We start from the raw sequence: 12707 nt of genomic DNA, 5'->3' as shown, positions 1-12707 counted from the left end.
AAAGAAAGCCCTGAGAATCCCCCTTAAAAAGATGGACTGGCCCAAAATCTGTCATCTGTCACATTTTTTAACTGCCTACTTTTTTCGCGAAAGAACCCCTTTAAATACTTTAACAGAAGATGATGAACATCAAATTAAGGAAAACTGATGATGCATGACTGTCCTGAGAAAGCACACTGGAGAACGTTTAAAAAGCAGGTTAAACCAGAATGAGACATTTTTCTAGAGGAAATCCAGCTGCTACTAGTTGTGTAGCTAAGAATGTGAAGAGCTGAGAAAAGACAGTAATAGTAAATCACTATATACTGCTACCACACCACGTGCTGTCACTCTCCCCTGAGGTATCTGTGTGAAGACTGCTGAGTACATCGCGCTCGGCTCCCTATGCTCAACATTAGCTTGTATACATATGCAGGAATTCCCATGCTGGGTGGCAGCAGTACTCGTCCACCTAGCAGCATGGTATCAAAATTCAGCCGACAGAAGTCTACAATTCAGCCTGGCTGCACAAATATTCATACCATGGGAAGTTTTTAGTCTGCAGGAGAATCTGGTAATGATTTGGCACAAATAAAGGTAATATGTTAACAGTGCGTCCACAATCTACAGTGAAAGTTTTGCATAATTTAGTGATAGACTCCTAGGAGTCTGGTTCACCATGAGCTAACAGTGACTGGCAAAGGCAATTCATATAGAAATGGGTACAACAACTCCAAACTTCTCGGTTACAATGTACACAGCACTGGAGACCTCTGCTATTGTGTACTTGTTATGGATCTGCATTAATTGCAGTGAATCCAGAGACTAGAAAATAATGTTATGCATCGGATTTTGAGAGGTTTACTTATGTCAGGTTGTAGGAAAGAAAATCTTTAAGGAAAAAAGTATCAGAGTAACACATGAGGAATCCAGCTTATTATGATTCTCCAAATAAGAACCATGCAGTCCTGTAAGCACAATGGAAACTCCCCCTCAAAAGGAAACTAAGACAATATGCAAACTTATATTCACAAATGTTTACCTCTCTGAATTGTTCTTCCCGCCTTCACATAGCACCCTGTGTGCTGCCTCCACTTACAGTAAAATAGATGATCGTCAGCCCAGGCTTTGCTTGTTACTCGTCCACATGCAGGTAAGAGGAAGCTGCCTGTGTTCCAAAAGGTCAGGTCCCATCAGGAAGTGATAGGGTAATGTGACACTGCTGCCCCACACTGGGAGTGATTGCAAGGAGACACACACACTCACCGCTGCATGGAAGAAATTCACAGGTGTTACAAAGCAATTCAGGGTTAATAATCAACTCCAGGGAATATTTTCATCATAGTACCTTACAGTAGTTTACTTTACAAAGGGCATTCAATGGTTCTTGTCACTAGAGATGGTCAGTGAGATACAACTTATTCTAGCTTGCATGCAAATTGTAGTCAGCTTGGAATTGGAACCAATCAAATTGATTTCTTGTAAATTTTGATTGTCCCAATTCCAATCCATACTGTATACAATGTGCATTAGATGTACATGAGGCTAGGAACACACTAGGCAGAATCGTGAGTGTTGCAAAATACACTAGCGTTTGTGCCCATATTGACAGTCTATGGACCGCATGAAAAAACGTGCGTTTTACAATGCATTTTTCAAAACGCACAACTTGCTGCATATTTCTCAAACGCACATAATGTATTTTAATGGAGGTGCAGAGAAATGCATTTTTACATGCATTTTTTTATGATAAATATGATACTACATTTTACTCCATTGAATACGGACCCGTTTCTACAAAGTGCAAAATCACAATGCGATTATTTGCATTGAAACAAACCAATGCATGCAAATGGAGTCATTTCCATTGAATGCGAATTTACAAATGCGGTGCAATGCAGAAAAAAAATATGGAATGCATGCTGCAGCTTTCTGCACCATGAATCTGTTTCCCATATGATTGATAGCCACATACAAAAAGTAGCATTAATATTTGCAGAAAAAACATGGAATTCCGCATACAGGAAAACTTATGCAAAATGCAATATGCTAGTGGAAGTAGGGCTCTTTTCCACTAGCAATCGCCCGTGGCAAACACAAGCGATTGTGATTTTTCATCAATTTTATATATGCGATTGCGATTTTGCATTTCTCTCTTAACCATGAAACACAATCGCCGGTAAAATCGCTCCAAAAAGCAATTGTGATTTACAGAAAATTGAATTGCGATAGTGGAAAATACTTTTCATGAATTTAAAGCGGGATTGTCACCATAAAAAAATCAAATTTCAGCAGCAACTGGTCTGAGTGATAAAGATGTAGCAGTAGGGTATTGTACTGTGTTAGTCATTAGTAAAAGCAAGATGTTTTGAATCAGGATGATACCATTTATTGGCTAACTTAAAAGAATAAGAGTAAGCAAGCTTTCGGCTTTGCAGCCTTCGTTGGGTTTGTAATAAAGATGCTAATCCTACATTCAAAATTTTCAAAACTTTTTCTGCTGTTATGGCTCGGAGTTATCACATACCTTAAAGAGAAACTCCGACCAAGAATTGAACTTTCTCAATCATTAGCTGATACCCCCTTTTACATGAGAAATCTTTCAAAAAATTTTCTGCTGTTATGGCTTGGAGTTATCACATACCTTAAAGAGAAACTCCGACCAAGAATTGACTTTAATTCATTAGCTGATACCCCCTTTTACATGAGAAATATATTCCTTTTCACAAACAGACCATCAGGGGGCGCTGTATGACTGATATTGTGGTGAAAACCCTCCCACAAGAAACTGTGAGTACGTACTCCTGGCAGTTTCCTGTCTGTGAACCTTGCTGCATTGTGGGAAATAGCTGTTTACAGCGGTTTCCAACTGCCAAAAAAGCATGCAGCAGCTACATCACCTGCCAACAGTAAAAATGTCACCATGTAATAAATGTCAGAATGTAAATCAAGATTTAAAATATTTTACAATGGGCAAATACTGACAATCATTTGTACATAATTATTGTAAAAATGAAGCACTTTTTTATTACATTATTTTCACTGGAGTTCCTCTTTAAGGGGTCCATACACTGGTCGATTTAAGCCATTGATCGGTTCTATGGATCGATCAGAAATCTATTCTTTCAAATCAGCCAAACGATCGATTTGCAATCGATTTTGATCGAGCTAATCTATCTAACAGGATGGAAAATCTAGGTCGATCTGCTGCTGGCAGCAGATAGATGGCCCATAGAGTTGCATTGGATCTAATGGTGCAATAATGCATTTAAATCGATTTTTAATAGATTTCATTCTGAGCACTGGCTCAGAATGACCACTTTTAGGAGCACTGGCCCTTTAATAGCCATTGCCATTCAGGTGCATGCTGGGGGCTCTTTTTATCTATAATATATTCCTCCTCTTCCCTTTTTTTCCCTGCCTAGCTGAAACATGATCCTCTGCTCACTTGTGTTTACAAGCAAGGCTGAGGTGACTCAGTGATTGGAGGAGAAAAGAAAAAAAAAGTTAAGGGAAGAATTGGCATCAGTATAGTTTCCACCAGGAACAGAATTCTCTTCATTTACTATATAAAATTCACTGAAATCAAAACGTGGACAATATAATACGTGTTATGTAAATAGATCAGGTATTTACTCATATAGGTGTTTTTTTCCCCTGACATAGTATGGCTAATCCTCCTGCTTTAAAGTAACAACTGTAGCAATTTAAAAATCGCAAGTGTTTTGCGAATTGAAGCAAATCACTCTCAGTGGAGAAGGGCCGAGGCTCCCGTTGTGCTGTGAAGATGCACGGCTATAGTGATTTGGCTGTGTGCTGCAAAAATCTACAGTATGCATTTGCATAGCAGTGCGATCTGGATAGCAAAGGCATTGAACACATAGAAGTTTCCCCGTCCCTCTCGTCTGTGAGGAAACGCTTCAGATTAGTGCCGAATCTGGCACTGGTGTAAATGGGCCCTAAGGGAAAATATTGAGCAAAGCTCAAAGGCACCAAAAACGTAAATGCAATCGCAAACAAAAATGCACTGAAAAATTAAATCCTGCACAATGCAGAAAAGTAAAGGTTTTCCACACTGCCTGGTGTGCTCCTAGCCTGTAAGATGCAATTATTGGCCTCATCATTGACCACCCCTAAACCTTGTACACATGTATGAGGCATGTTGTCTGGCGGAATAGCGGCGTGGGAGTGACGTCATGCAGTGGGCGGGGTAAGTGGAGGAAACAATGCTCAGGCGGATTGCTGGCTGAGAGGGATCAGAGTGCTGCCAAAGCTTTCCAAGGACTCCTGAAAGGGGAACTGAAGAGAGAGCTACATGGAGGCTGTCATGTTTATTTCCTTTTAATCAATACCAGTTGCCTGGCAGCCCTGCTGGTCTATTTCTCTGCAGTAGTATCTGAATAAAAACCAGAAACAAGCATGCAGCTAGTCTTGTCAGGTCTGAACCACTGAAACACCTGATCTGCTGAATGCTTGTTCAGGGGCTATGGTTAATAGTCAGTGCAGTTTCTAGGCTAAAATGCACCCAGGGCGAGTGTGTAAAAATTGCGCCCCCCCCCCCAAGCAAGGTATGGGTGCCCGCAGTATAGGTTAGCCAGGTCTAGTTGCACTTAGTATAGGTCCCCCCAGTATAGGTAGCCAAGAATAGGTACCCCAGTATAGGTAGCCAGGCATAGGTGAGCCAGTATAGTTGCCCCCGCTATAGGTTAACCAGGTAGGTGCCTCCAGTATAGTTCCCCCCAGTATAGGTTAGATAGGCAGGCGCCCCCGGTATAAGTTAGATAGGTAGGTGCCCCAGTACAGGTTAGCTAGGTGGGTGCCTCTAATATAGGTAGCAAGAATAGTTACCCCCAGCATAGGTTAGATAGGTAGGTGCCCCCCAGTATAGGTTAGATGGGTAGCTGCCCCCCAGTATAGGTTAGATTAGGTAGATGCCCCCCAGTATAGGTTAGATTAGGTAGCTGCCCCCCAGTATAGGTTAGATTAGGTAGCTGCCCACCAGTATAGGTTAGATTAGGTAGCTGCCCCCCAGCGTAGGTTAGATTAAGTAGGTGCCCCCCAGTGTAGGTTAGAGAGGTAGCTGCCCCCCAGCGTAGGTTAGATTAGGTAGCTGCCCCCCAGTGTAGGTTAGATTAGGTAGGTGCCCCACAGGGTAGGTTAGATTACGTAGGTGCCCCCCAGCGTAGGTTAGATTAGGTAGGTGCCCCCCAGCGTAGGTTAGATTAGGTAGGTGCCCCCCAGTATAGGTTAGATAGGTAGCTTCCCCCCAGCGTAGGTTAGATTAGGTAGGTGCCCCCCAGCGTAGGTTAGATGAGGTAGTTGCCCCCCAGGGTAGGTTAGATTAGGTAGCTGCCCCCCAGCGTAGGTTAGATTAGGTAGGTGCCCCCCAGTGTAGGTTAGATAGGTAGGTGCCCCCCAGCGTAGGTTAGATTAGGTAGCTGCTCCTAGTATAGGTTAGATTAGGTAGGTGCCCCCCAGGGTAGGTTAGATTAGGTAGGTGCCCCCCAGTGTAGGTTAGATTAGGTAGGTGCCCCCCAGTATAGGTTAGATAGGTAGCTGCCCCGCAGCATAGGTTAGATTAGGTAGCTGCCCCCCAGTGTAGGTTAGATTAGGTAGCTGCCCCCCAGGGTAGGTTACATTAGGTAGCTGCCCCCCAGGGTAGGTTAGATTAGGTAGGTGCCCCCCAGTATAGGTTAGATAGGTAGCTGCCCCCCCAGCGTAGGTTAGATTAGGTAGCTGCCCCCCAGTGTAGGTTAGATTAGGTAGGTGCCCCCCAGGGTAGGTTAGATTAGGTAGCTGCCTCCCAGTATAGGTTAGATTAGGTAGGTGCCCCCCAGGGTAGGTTAGATTAGGTAGGTGCCCCCCAGTATAGGTTAGATAGGTAGCTGCCCCCCAGCATAGGTTAGATTAGGTAGCTGCCCCCCAGTGTAGGTTAGATTAGGTAGGTGCCCCCCAGTGTAGGTTAGATTAGGTAGGTGCCCCCCAGGGTAGGTTAGATTAGGTAGGTGCCCCCCAGGGTAGGTTAGATTAGGTAGCTGTCCCCCATAATGGAGGAGGGAGCCGGAGCCGCGGGGAGGGCAGCCCGACCTCTCTCTCCCTCTCCTGGGCCGCCCTCCATTATCTTTCCATAGCAGTGCATTGTGAAAAAGCTTTCAGTTAAAATGTGTATTATGTGGATACAGAGCCAAAGGGAAACCTTTACATTGCTTTGAAAATCATTTGTCCTTTCAGTTATAACTGACAGCAACTGATATAGTGTAAAAGTACCTTAGGCACTTTAGGATCCTTTATAGGACCACTATCACAAAAAAAGTAGAACTTGTTTTTTTTCTCTAGAGAAGCCTATAAACATGGAGATAATTTTTACCATTATAATAAAAAAAATGGTGATAACCCCCAGTTGTTGGCAGCCAGAGAGGCCCAGAGTATTATGTAGCATCTAAAACATGCTTGTTGTAGAGAGTTATAGAGCTAAATAAAAAACTTAACTTATAATAAATAATTAAAACTTCAGGTACAGCCTGTATTGCCTATGTGGTTTACTTGACATGTGAGATAAGAGGTAGAAATATGTCAAAACACCCTATTAGGATTGATATAGACTCAGTATTAGCAGGATGTCTACCCCTTTAAATAACATAAAAATGAATGCATATTCATACACAACACCTGGCTTGTATATTATATAGCCATGAGGCTATGCTACATTAATACTGTAGTAATTAACGCTGCCGGGACTTGTTCAGGACCACAGTAAGCCATTTATCGTCTTCATTCTGCGCCCAAATTTGTTGGCGTTGTTTTTACATCTATCCTACAGGAAAGCCTGGAAGGTGGATCATCTGTGGAGCCTGGAGAGGTGAGTTACTTCTCTACTCTACTCGTTATGCGGCACTTGAGGGGGGGCCGTCAAATGTCTCCATGAGGCCTGCCACAGCCTTATCCCTGGCTACTGATACTAGATGGGGCAAGAGTGCTTATTAGAATTGTCCCAACATTTTCGTATTGGCCAACACTATGGAGGAAAGCAGCCACAGTGGAAAATTCACATCACCACTGACTTCTGCTGCCAGGCTCAGGACCTTCAATTTAATACTATATAGTTATTTCAAACTGAGCAGAGGCGTGAATAATGCATTTATATGAAAAAGTAGGTGACGTAAAACGGTGTAATTTTTAACAGGTGACTTCAAGGTCTCTGATAGTCTCGGTAAATAAACGTCTTTCACAGACCCACAGTCGCCTAGGTTAAATATTTCTTTTATGGTAACACAAAAATAAAATAGAACAATTGTTTACATAATCCTTTCACAAAAGATTTAGGGCTGGTTCACATGGATGGCAGGTGGCGTTGGGCAGCCGGAAGCCGCGTCGTCCTGTGACGTCTTGTTCGGGGGCGGCAGTACGGCGATCGTCGGCTTCCCAACGCAATCGGCGTGTTTCGTCCCCACAAGGGCGTGGTGGCGTGGCGACCCTGGACGCAGTATGGGGCTTCTAGGGCCGGCTGAAACGACACGGTAAATCAACATCAGAACGCCGCATTTGCACAATCGACTGTAACCGTGCGATGCTAAACGCTCCCATTCAAGTGAATGGGAGCGTTTAGCTGATGAGTCCCGAACGCTTCGCGGTAAATGCCGCCAATCGTCCATGTGAACCAGCCCTTATAAGACAAGCCATCAATAAAAATCGGCATAGTCCACTTTTTTCAAAGGGACAGACCCTTCTTGTGAGCCAAATCCATCTGCCCCCTCTTCTCTTACCTTCCTTTCAGGCCCAATATGCAGAGCTATGTAAGTATTTGTATTTTCTACTGAAAAATGATGTATCTAATTAAGGGCCTATTTCCACTACACACAGATTAGATGCAGAATTGATGCAGAAAAACTGGCTCCAATGAATGCCTATGGTAAAATCTACATCAGAAAAAATGCGTTTTGTGGAAACAGGCCCATAGGCATTCACTGGAGTCCGTTTTTGTGCATCCAATCTGCGTGTTGTGGAAACAGGCCCTTACTCAAATTGATACACATTTTGTTTTCAAATTTTTACATCAGGGGTGTCAAACTCAAATACAAAGTGGACCGAAGTTGAACACTGGAACCAAGTCACAGGACTGATCTCAATGTCTAGTGGCCACCTCTCCCCCCCATAAAGTTTCCTCATGTCTAATGGATCCCCTCCATCCCCTATACAGTTCCCTGGTGTATAATGGCCTACACCCCCTATACATTTTCTTGGTATCTAATGCCTCTTCTCTCCCCTATACAGTTGTCTAGTGGTCCTCCCTCCCCTATACAGTCCTTTGGTGTCTAGTGCCCCCTCCCTCCTCTATAACGTTCCCTGGCTTTTGGTGATCACCCCTCCTTTCCCTTTAAAGTTTCCTGGTGTCGAGTGGTCTCCCTACCACTCCTAAACAGTTTCCTGGTGTCTAGTGGTCCCCCTCACAACACTAAATATCTCCTTGGTGTCTATTGAGCCCCCTCCTTACCCTCCTCTATACCATTCCCTGCTATTGTTTCCCGCTATGTAGCCTGGTAGTCTACAGTAGGCCAAACACTATGCACAGTGGGAAAACCACTGGTGGACCAAATTTGAGGACTCCGAGGGCCAAATTTGGTGTATGGGCCGGAGTTTCACATGTATGGTTTACATGAAAGAAAACTAAAGATGCTAAAAAAGTGGTTTGAATTATAAAACATCTTTTGCTTTAAATTGATATATTTCTCATTTTCATGAGAAATATAATGAATATGAATGAAAACTAAAAATTATAGAAAGGACCGTTGTGGTTTGAATGATAATACTACATCTTTTGCTAATTAATTTTTTTTGTGGTATGCGGGATTACAGTTGTGCTGTGGTGTGAATAGAGATGTGGTAGGGGCATCTTAAAGATGTCCCTCTTTCTATATCAAAAAGTTGGGAAGTATGAATCGGTTAGCAGGTAAAGCAAAATTCCAAGTACAAATAGATTACTTTTTACATATGGTTGTCATCTGGATGAAAAGAACACTCCTTACCTCAAGGATTATGACAGTGTCACACAGCTAATTGCAGGGGGCAGAGCTGGAACCAATTGTCAACAATATTTCTGTCATCAGGAGACTGTTTGTATCTCAGGCCTGTGTAGACTGGGCAGAGTGCTATTAACCATTTCACAAACCTTCAGGAAGACTCTCTTTGGGACATGCTATATTATGGATACACGCCTTCAAAACAATTTTGACATTTTTATTTAAAATTTTAATTGTAACTAACATAGTTAAGCCAATTATTTAATTTGTGATTCTAGCACTTAAAGGGAACATGCCATGCGACATGATGAGAAAGACGTGTATGTACAGTGGCAAGCATCCAAACTTTTCTTCTTTCTCTGCCTGGAAGAGTTAATAATCAGCTATGCAAGTGACAGGGACTACAGTGTGCCTCACCGATAAGGAATTACAGCCATGAAACACTTTTCTGGCAGAGAACTAGTCTTCTGAGAGCAGGGGATAGGGAAAAAAAAGCTCATTGTAAGAAACATGGAGGAAGCAGCTGCAGGCAGTCTGGCGTCCTCCGCAGCTGCCTCCATTCCTCTGCCTAGCGTCACCCGTGCCTCCAGCATCTAGCACGCCGAGGACGGGTTTGTCAGCTGCACATAGGGTTGCCTTGTCGCGCGCGCACACACAGACGGGACCTTTATGCGGGGAGGAGGCGCTCGCCGCTCCTCATTGGCTCAGAGTGGGCGTGCCAATTGGGTCTCCTCTGCTTCTTAAGCCTCTCGGCTTCACTCGCAAACTGTCTGCTGTTGCGAATACTACGTGTTAGCGTTCAGACCTTAGATAGATCCGGTGTGCTTTGATCCGGAAGGAAACCGGGGATTTCACACTAGATAGGAATACTATTGTTTGCATTGCTCTTCATTGATATCTGTGTATGACTCTGGCTTGATTCTGACCGCTCTCGTTTACTGTCTCTGTACTTCTGCCCATCTGATCTGGTGGCCGACTCAGCCTGGATCACCACCTTCCTATTGCTTTCTGATTCTGTACTGTGATTACCTGTCTGTTACCGACCTTGCCTCCCCACCAGAGAGCCCTGACCTCTGGTGGGGCCTCGGTACTGATATACCCACCAGCTCCTCTGGTGAGGGCCTCTGTATTAATATACCCACCAGCTCCTCTGGTGAGGGCCTTTGTACCGATAGTACCCACCAGCTCCTCTGGTGAGGGCCTTTGTACTGATAGTACCCACCAGCTCCTCCTAGCAAAGGTGTCAGGCACCCGCCGCTCCCCTGCGATCCCCCAGTCTATACATTACCCCCCCTCCCCCCCTGCACAGCTCCGGTATCTCTATGGGGAGGATCAGGTTTGCGCATGACGGCATGATGTTGGCGACGTCATGTGCAAGCCTTCCCATAGTGAATACCGGAGCTGTATGGGGAAGCTGCGCCAATCGCTGGATCCAGTCTGGGTAATGTATAAAACAAGGGAGCGGCGGCGATCGGGGAGTGCACAAAACCTCTACTAGCTAGCCTAGTGCTAGCTACATGGTTTACACCGATTTGGAACAATTTTATTAATTTTGCAAAAACAAAACCTCCTGAGCGGCGTAACGCTCAGTAGGTTAAACCGAACATAAAACTGTGGGATATTTAATGCTGGGAATATACGGTTCGTACTTGAGCCATTTCGATGGCTCGATAGATAATTTCCGACATGTCCGATCTCCCGTTCGATTGTTTTGCTGCTTGATTCGTGATAGAAGTGAATGGAAAAAGATAAAAATGAGCGGAAGATAAGAGAATCAACTGCAGAATTGAGCGGCAAAAACAAACTGTGTATTCCCAGCATTAGGGCCGGGTTCAGATGGGCCTCACGTTTGGCTGCTTAACGGTTCTTTACAAACAGAGAATCATTTGGCAGAAGTTCCCGTCATTCGGCAAATGTATTGCATTTTGATCCATGCAGGGGGATACACACGCACCGTGGTTAGCCAATCCTGGTTGCTACATGTAGCTTCCAGGATGAAACGAGACAAAGGAATCAAGAGTGGGGTTTGCACGGATAGTATGCTCATCGCTTTTCCATGGGTGATCACTGCTGCTTGGCATTTTGCCTACAAAAAGGTGTCAAACTCAAATACAAAGTGGGCTGAAATTGTACACTGGGACCTAGTCGCTGGCCAACCTCAATGTCTATTGATCACCTTCCTCCCTTATAAAGTTCCCCGGTGGCCCCCTTGCTCCCCTATACATTTCCCCTAATATTTACTGCTTTCCCCTTCTCTCCCCAATATGGTTTCCCAAGTGTTCTAGGGCTTCACCTCCAATATAGCTTCCCTGGTGGTCTAGAGTGGGCCAAACATAATGCAAGGCGGGGAAACCACTTGAGGGCCAAATTTAATGGCTCTGATGGCCAGATTTGGCCCACGGGCCAGAGTTTGACATGCATGGCCTACCAGTACAGTTTTCTTGCCTGTTATGTCAGCACTGTGCACAATAACTTTGCAAAATCTTGAATACTTTTTCTCACACTCACTCTGCTGAGTGATCTATCTTGTTATCTGAGGTATATGATGTATTTATTAGTCAAGTAAAAGTGCTTTGAACAAGAGAGAGGAAAAAAAGTCCACATCCTCCCGGAACTCTAGCGGAACTAGAGTCCCAGGTTCAAATCTTGATCAGGATACTGTCTACAGAAACTTTTTGTTTTTGCTTTGGTTACCTCTGGGCACTCTAGATTCCTCCCACATGCTACAATTATGATGAGTTAAAGGAATACTGTAAAGGGGAGGGAGGGGAGAGAGAATTGGGGGAAAATGAGTTTACCCAGAGCTTCTAATGGTCCCCCGCAGACATCCTGTGCCCGCACAGCCACACTCCAATCCTCCGGCCCCGCCTCCGGGTCACTTCTGAAATTTCAGACTTTAAAGTCAGAAAACTGCTGCGCCTGCGCAGTACAAAACTGTACTGCGCAGGCACAGACCATACTGGACCTGCATAGTCCACTCCTGGTGACATCAGCAGGAGCGAGGACACGGCAACGCAGGCGCAGTGGTTTTAAGACTTTAAAGTCTGAATTTCCAGAAGTGAGCTGGAGGCGGGGCCGGAACATCGGTGAGTGGCTGCGAGCACACAGGATGTCTGCGGGGGACCATTAGAAGCCCCAGGTAAGTTCAACTCATTTTCCACCAACCCCCTACAGTATTCCTTTAAAGCAAATCTATAGCAGATTAAAAAAAAGTCACATACTTACCTATGGAGAGGGAAGTGCCAGTTGCATTTGCTGGCCTAGGTGGTACTAGAACAGTTGAGTGCTCCCCATGATCCTGGAATCTGAGATGATAAATACTAAGCAGATAGAACAGGTGAGAGGAAAGAGCACGTGTCACCACAGGCAGTGCTTTCCAGACACAAAACTAGCCAGGAGACCATCTCTTATCAGAGTTCTCAAAGCTTCAGAGCCCAGATCACTGTGCCAACTGATATGTTTAATAATCCATTCATTTGTCACACTGTTTAAAATGTCATAAAATCTGTTTAATGGCAAAGAGAACTCCAAATCATACAGTACTGAAGTATACAGGCCACATGATGAACAAAGTAATAGAAAAAAAAAAGTAGAAAAGTTTAATAACTTTAGTATTTTGCATGATGTGATGATGTGAGAGGTGTCTGTTTTCACATCAATGTTGCCCAAAAAAATAAATAAATAATAATAAAAAAAAAAAACATACAGTAT

At 44.2% G+C, this 12707-nt stretch overlaps 1 protein-coding gene across 1 annotated transcript in view; it reads right to left on the bottom strand.

Annotated features, from left to right (window-relative positions):
- SLC39A5 (solute carrier family 39 member 5) overlaps positions 1-1241 on the bottom strand; it is a 43708-nt gene extending 42467 nt beyond the window's left edge. Inside the window, exon 1 of the mRNA XM_068265181.1 lies at positions 1022-1241. The gene's annotated coding sequence lies outside the window, so the exon portion shown is untranslated. The remainder of the gene's footprint in view (positions 1-1021) is intronic.
- Positions 1242-12707: the final 11466 nt, after the last annotated feature.

The sequence above is a fragment of the Hyperolius riggenbachi genome, chromosome 2 (genome assembly GCF_040937935.1).
Source record: "Hyperolius riggenbachi isolate aHypRig1 chromosome 2, aHypRig1.pri, whole genome shotgun sequence".
Lineage (NCBI taxonomy): Eukaryota > Metazoa > Chordata > Amphibia > Anura > Hyperoliidae > Hyperolius > Hyperolius riggenbachi.
This window is presented reverse-complemented; position numbering and strand designations above follow the sequence as displayed.